Source organism: Frankliniella occidentalis, unplaced genomic scaffold (genome assembly GCF_000697945.3).
Source record: "Frankliniella occidentalis isolate FOCC.00 unplaced genomic scaffold, Focc_3.1 Scaffold52, whole genome shotgun sequence".
NCBI classification, from domain to species: Eukaryota; Metazoa; Arthropoda; class Insecta; order Thysanoptera; family Thripidae; genus Frankliniella; species Frankliniella occidentalis.
Window position 1 is genome coordinate 1855151 of NW_026267182.1, and position 7570 is coordinate 1862720.

At 52.2% G+C, this 7570-nt stretch overlaps 1 protein-coding gene across 1 annotated transcript in view; it reads left to right on the top strand.

Moving 5' to 3' along the window:
• Positions 1-7570, top strand: part of LOC113205256 (uncharacterized) — a 195168-nt gene that overhangs the window by 99224 nt on the left and 88374 nt on the right. The window lies entirely within an intron of this gene.

A 7570-nucleotide genomic window follows, 5' to 3' on the forward strand; every position in this document is an offset into this window, starting at 1 on the left:
CCCCCCCGTCTTGCCCTGCTACCTCTCCCTTCACCCCTCCTCCCCTCTTGTCTTATCTCGATTTCATTACCCCTATTAGCCAGATTGGCTGCTTAGAAATTTACCCCCAGCTCCTTTCGCTATCCTTTATTCTGCCCCCGGCTATGCCCTCTCCCTTCTCTTCCGCCCTCTCCGTCTTTTTTGCCCCCCTCCGTCTCTTTTTCTCTTCCTTTCTCTGTCTCTCTCTCACTTTCTTTTCCTTTCTTCCCCCTTTCCCCCCATCATCATATAGCTGGCTCGTCTCTTCGACTACGCTACACCTCTGGTATGCAAAAATATTTTAATTTTCGTTTATTGTGCACGGCGTAAGGCCCTCTGGCCCAGCCAGAGGTTTCGCTCTCTCTCCCACTTGCTCCACCTCTCTCGCCCAGCCGCGGCCGTCCTTCCCTCTATCCTTCTCCGTCCCTCTCCCTCTCAGTCGCCACCACCCGCTCGCCCTGCTGGCCCCGGAAGCGATTAGTGGGATCCAAGATGACTCGGTGGTTCGTCTGCAGATGGGGCTGGCGCCGCCGCCCGGCCGGACCATCTGTCGCGGTGTGTCCATCCGCAGATGGCGCCGCTCATCAATTATTATTTGACCCAATTTTCGATTATCGGCGCTGATCACACGGCGCGTCCGACTCCCCACCCCTTTCCCACTCCCTCCCTTCTGCCCGGTCTTGGTCCAAAGGGCTCATCGCCGACCTCGACTACTTTCTATTCAAATCGCTCCTCCATTAAGCAGCTCAAGAGCGTCCTGGCAGCAGTCTTTAACCACTCACTCTGTCTCTCATTCGTCTGAAAAAAATAATGTAACAGAAATTTCCGCATGTGGCGGTATAATGGGTGAGTTGCCTTATTTCCGTGTCTCAAGAGGGTGTCCTCATCCGCGACAGTAAAAGGCTCGTGAAAGGCACACACCCAGAAGAGCGTAACTTTTACTTAACGAAATCACGAACTGACGATATTTTCGTCGATTAGAAGAAAAAATTCTTTAACTCAAACAACTTTCGTTCTGTGAAAGAAATGTTTTCGTTGTATGAACGAAAAAGTTTTCTTTGGTTTCTGGCACGAAATTTTCGTTGAAATAAATAAAATTTCTTTAATTCAAAGTAACGGTTTTCTGGGTGCACCGGCCCAGCCCGCACGCCTGTAGATACACACAATCAATTTAAAAAATCTGTCCCGTGATTCGGCTAGGCAATTTTCTCACCCAATCAAAAATTAATATTATTTATAGCTGTAAAGTGGCATCACCCACACGGTTGGTAAATTGGTGTGGTCTGGGTATTACTGGGCAGCTTAAAGAAATTGCTCAGTTAAAAACAAGGTTGGCAAACAGATTCGCAGATGTTTTTATGTCTCCAATGCCTAACTTCTTAGCTAAGCAGCTCGATCATTTTTTTCTGCGTGGGCAGCTATCAACTATTTGTTATTCCTCGGACCACCGATAAGAACAATTTGACCAGAATTCGAAATTTCGTGAGAAGACTATTAACAACTGGAATCTTTGCGAATTGGAAACATGATACTCTTACAGCTAAGGTGCAGACATATGACAAATTGATGATTTACGAATTGCTCGATCAATTGGACGAGAATCATGAATATCATTTATTATGCAGAGACTTTGTTTCAGCAGTTTTTATTATTGTTTTTCCAGTGCCAAATTTCGACCTCCACTGCCCCCCACGAATGCCTTCCCTTACAACCCCATCACTCTACCACTTCCCTTTTCCTCCCTTCTTTCTCGCTGGCCTCATTCATTTTGGACCGCTTGTCAGCACGAGGCGTTTCATCCGACTTTTGCATGAGTTTTTGCCGACTAGTGTGACATTGGGGACAGAGTCTTGAGCGAGCTTTCGCGGCCAGAGTCATCCTGGCTGTCGCCGCAAGAAGAAATGTGCCTTTTATTTCTCTTGTCAGGGCCTCTCTCTGTGTCTCCTTTTTTTTCCTCCCCCTTCTATCCCTTTCAGCCCTTCTTTTTATTTCCACCCCCACATTTGTTCGTGCATTTTTCCTCTCATTATGCCTCCCCCGCTCGCTTTGTCAGATTGTTGCCAGTCGGGTGATTGCATTAATGTTGTACACGGCCATATCCCGGTGATGCATTGACTCTTAAAGACCGTTTAGCGGACGCTTTTATAACCGGTGGCGGGGCGTGGTGGTTGCTACGATAGCAGGGGCCATTGCCTGCCTTCTTTCTCCTCTGCTCTCACTAGAGGAGCCTTTCGCCGTTGTTCACTCCGTCTCCCTTTTGCTCCCCTTGCCGCCGCCGCCGCCAAATAACTTTCCACGGCAAAATCTCTCGAATTGTTTGGTCCGACTTTGACGGACCGTGCGGGGCGTCGGAAATTTTGTTTTGCTTCCGCAAACATTGGCGCAAACTCGTTTGTCCGCTCGCACAATGGCTTCTGGTGGCACCGGCAGGGACATGAATAATTAGAACGTGAGAAAAGGATTTATAGGATTAGCAGCAAAGTTAGCACTGGCTTTCAGCGTCAGCCGCGCGTCAGCGACGTCCGCGCGACACCGCCCAGGCTTTACACATTGAAAGCACTTCTCGCGGGCGCCCGTCCCGTCCGCTTCGCAAAGTGTATAGTGACAACTGGGCGCACAATGGTGCATGCAAAAGTATAAATGCGAACTTGTTAAATGGAGTTGAGTTGACCGATTTTATTAGAGGATTTCATATCGAAATCAAATACCCTAATTACGTATCTAAGAGTGCCCGCGACGCCGATTATTTTTCATCAGTATGTTGGCCTACATTATTATGCAATTCCACGAATGTCTAACAATAGTTCACGCAACTTTTACTCGCACCACTTGTGGGAAGATGGCATGCCATACTTTGTTGGTTTTTTGTCCGAACACCACGCAAATAAGGGGCCGGCAAGCGGACAGTGAGCTGCATCGTGCTTAAGCAGCAAGGGGCTCCGCCTGCTCCGCCTGCTCCGCCGCTGCTCCGGCCCCTCCTCCCTCAGTCAGCAGGATGGTCGCGACCTCTGCCTCGCCCCCGCCCGCACCCCGCCCGCGTCGCACACCGTAGCTATTCCACTCGAAGCTAAATTCCCTGTGTTTATATTTGCAATTTGCCACCCCCTCCCCCCCTTCTCCTCTGGCTGCTGATTTCGCTTCGCCTTCCGCGAGCGCGTCTCCTTTTTCTCTGTCTGGGCCTCCCTTCTCCTCCCGTCCTCCTCCGTCCCCGCCCCGTACCTTTTATTTCTCTGCACGTTTCTCGGTGCTCAGCAGCCTGCCTGCCCCCTCTCCCCCCTCCTCTCCTCCCCGGAGCGGTGTGACGAGCCGGCAAGCTGGGCGCGCCGCCGCGGGGCGGGGCAAGAGTGCGCGGCCCCCCGATGTCCCATAATGAATTCCGCCGATAAAACGACTCAACTTTTTCTATTAATTGGCCGACCCTGCCAGCGGGACTTCGAGACGCCGCCGCCGCGCCCTGCTACCCCGCGCCGGCACCCCGAGCCCGTTCTATAGGGCTTCACTTTCGCTCCGACAATTTTTGCATACTAAGTGTTTTGGGCGACAGTGATGTAAAACTTTGGATCGCCAAGTTTGGCCCCCGCTGCCGCGCGCCCCTGCTCCGCTGGGGATAGATATATATGTATACCGACTTGCGAGTTTTATTTTCGATTTTCTTTCTTCCTTACTTTTATTCTCTGTCTTCCTCTCTCTTGTGCTTTTCAATGCCTTTCCTCATCTCTCTCTTGCTCTCTATTTTCGATGAAATGCACACACGGTGCCGAACTACACTCAAGTGAACTCTGTGTGCGGTGGTGGAGCGGCATCGAGGGGGTTTTCACCTGCGTAATACAGTGTACACCAAAACTAGGTATTACGCGTAATGTAATACCGAAAAATAGGAAAATATGCCCTAAAATGGTAGAATTTGGGTTGCAAAGCTTGTGTAAAACTGGCGTAATACCGCGTAATACACGTAATATGTAATACACTGTACACGAAAATTCCGAGTGAAAACCCCCTCGAGCGGCATGCAAAGGAAAACTGCAACAGGGGTGCGAGAGACTTTTGCGTAAAAGTCCCCCCCCCCCAAACACACACATACACATACACCACACGCACCCACACACATAGATGCACTACCAACGTACAGTTTCCGCCCGCCACCCGAACCTTCGCTGCTTGCCTGCTTGCCTGCCCAAGGATGTAAAGAACATGCCGTCCGAGCAGCATCTGAGCCATTCCCACTTTCAGAAATGAAATTACGAAATATGAGTACGCGCGCAGAACGGAACGAATGGTCCCGGTCCCGCCGTGCTGCGTCCGGAATGGCAAACATGCAACACACCGCGCAGCCTCGGCGCAGCTCCCTGCTCACTGAGAAATGCACCGTGCTGTGTGTGTTTACGACTACATAGGTCTTGTTTTGCGCACTCTCATGCCAGGCCAAAATTGGTTTACTAACTGTCTTTAACCTCGGGCTCAATTATTGTAGTGCTCTGAAATTTGCACTGGCTTTACTTGTCACACACTTCCACAGGTATGCTGGACACTTCCCTCCCGCTCCCCTCGCCCTCCTACAAAAATTTAAACAAAAAAAAGACAAGAAAAAGAAAAGGGGCAGAGGGCGTAGTGCCCTAACAATTGCATTAAAATTAGTAAACGCTACATGTTATGGCAATCATAGGCTCATTAAACTTTTGATTCTTACACTCCTGCAAAGGTTGGGCTGATGACCTCTGAATTGCCATTAAGTTATTGGTAGTGCGAATAAAGAATTTACATGCACATAAGATGCACTATACTTTTAGTCTGAAACATAACATAGTACCTTCTCCCAGCTTTACACCACACGAACCGCATCGTATTACGCCGCGTCCTCTCCCGTTTCGTCCCGTTTCCTCCCCGTGTATGCGCACGCGTCGAGGACGTGCGGACCGAATCGGTAAACACGGCAGTCGTCAAACCTATATACCACCGTGTGCCCTCCGCGCTCGCTCGCTCCACAAAAGCTTAAGTATAAAAGAAAATAAGTGCCCCTCACCGTCACGTGGGCCGGGGCGTGACGCAGGGGGCGTGACGTGGAGCGTGACGCGGGTCGCGACGCGCGGGCGGCTGAGAGGAGGGCCGCAAGGGCGCGACGTCGTGCTGAGCGACAACCCCGAGGAAAAGGGGCGTGAGTGAGAGCGTGATTACTTTATGCGGCCTGTTTTGCCGCCCCATATTGGCCAGCTCCCCCCCCCACCCCCACCCCCTCCGTAACTCTCGTCGTCCTCCCAGCGCATGCTAGATGGGCGACGGGCGTTTAGAACGCTCGGAAATGAAATTTCCTGTCCGTCGTCATAAGCCGAGCAGGCAGGGCGGGGCGAGGCGGGCCTCGCGAGGTTAAGGGGTTGCGGCCGGCGCACTTTCGCTTGCGCGGGCCGCACGCCGCTGGCCGCCGCACGCTGCTTTCGGGGTTCAAAAACTCAAAAGCATAATAGCATGGAAATGTGTTGTGTTTTTTTACCGCTTGCGCTTACGCTTCGCCAACCCTCTCCTTTCCTTCCTCTAGCAGCCGCCCGTCCCACCACGGACGACGGGACGGGGTCAGTTGGTTAACCTCTCCCTCTCTTTATAGACAATGGACATAATTTTTTTGAACGTTCTATAATATTTACCTTACACTAAACAGAAATATACATTAAAAAAATGTATTGACCATTTCTGGAAAAAGCAAATAAGATTGTCAGGCTCAATTACTTAGTATGTTACATTTCTACCCCTTTTCTTAAGCATAAACTAGCAACTACTTTTTGTTGCACGCTCAGGTGCTTCGCTCCAGTGCCAACACGAGTTGGTGAGCGGTAGAGGGGAGGGGGGATGAAGTAGGAAGAGCAAGGCTAGGGGGCGCGCAGAGCTAATGTTGTGGGAGAGCCGCGTGAGTTCCTTCAGACACAGTTTGGGGGTCGAGTGAGAGAGGCAGAGAGAGAGAGAGGGGCGGTGGGGGATGGGAGTTGCGAAGCCCCAACCCCAACGTCTCCCAGGTAGAACCAATCCAACTCTGGCGCCGCACACCGACCGCGTTAGGCCTGGCGCCACCACACGTTATTTCCGTGCAAGAACACGGCTCACACTCACTCACACAAACACACACTCACAAATACATACACACACACACGTACACGCACACTTTTAACGCACCCAACAACAACAACAGTAACAACAAGCACGTCGCAGTGCTGTCGTGCTTGTCGCGGTAACGACGCTCCTGAGGCTCATGGACACGTCCGTGTCCCTCAGGGAACTCCCCGCCATGCGGAGGGAGCTGCTATAGCGGCGGGCGGGCGGGGCGGACGCAGACGGGCGGCTCGAGGCCGACGGCGGCGGCGGGTTTGCAATCGCACCACCGTGAGGCGTCACGTGCTCCACACGCGTGAGTGAGCGAGCGAGTAAAGGAGTGAGCAAGCGAGCGAGTGAGTGATGGCTACGCGGGTGGCAGGCGTCGCTTGATCCATCTCGCTCTTGCCCATAGCAGCGTTCTTGGGGCGTGGCGCTGCTTGTGCTGCGGGCCCGGGTCGAGCTGGTGCCGCTGCTGCGCCCGCCGCCGACAACTGGGTCGAGAGTAACTGTAATTACCGTCGATAATGATTTAATGGTTGGCCCCCGGACAATGGAGGGGGCGGTGGCGAGACGCTGCTCTTGCCGTCGCGCTGTTCGCGTCGACAAGGAAGCCATCCCGCGTTTAGCAGCCCCGCGGAGCCGCGCGAAAGTAGCTTCTTCGTCGTCGTGATCGCCACTTTGCCTCGCTTCTCGCTCCCCCTTTTCAATAGCGACTTGTGCTAACAGAAAACGCTGCACTATAATGCATCTGAAGCTGGGTATAACGGTATAAAGCATATTATTTGTATTCAAACTGCTGCTCAAAACAACAGGGTCTTTTGTCGAGTTTTCAATTATTATTCTTGGACGCATAAAAAGTCTACTGTGTGTGTCTGTGAGGGCGAGCGCGACGTGCGACGACGACACTCGTACGGCCGATCCGCTCGGACTACCACAACTTACTTTCCCGATGCTTCTCTCTCTCTCTCTCTCTGTCTCTCTCTCTCTCCCTCTGTGTCCCTCAGTTCAGCTCAGCTCAGCTTCCGAAGCGATTTGTGACTTCCGTTCCGGGCGCACTCTCTTCGCTCCAAGTCCGAGAGATTTATCAGTCCCGGTCGGAAGCTGTGTCGCCGGCAAATCGGAGTGATATTCATGTGATTGCTCATTCCAGGGGACCGCGATGGCCTCGCCCGCAGCTGGGGACGGGCCTGGCCTGGCGACGAAAACGCCGGGGAGGGATGGGCTATGAAAACAATATTATTTCAAATAATGCGCTCTTTTTTTATCTTTTCATGTATTTGAAAAGAAATCTCTCTACCCTTCTCTGTTTTGAAGAGTGTAGTATAAGGAGGAGCGGGAATTGCCATACAAGAAATACACAACGCCCCCCTCAGTGTGGCATTGGAAGTGGAAATGGCTCATGTCCTTCCTGTTGCCGTGCAGCCGCATCACTAGTCGGTGTGGGGCGTGGCGGCGCGAAGCGGGGTTAGGCGGG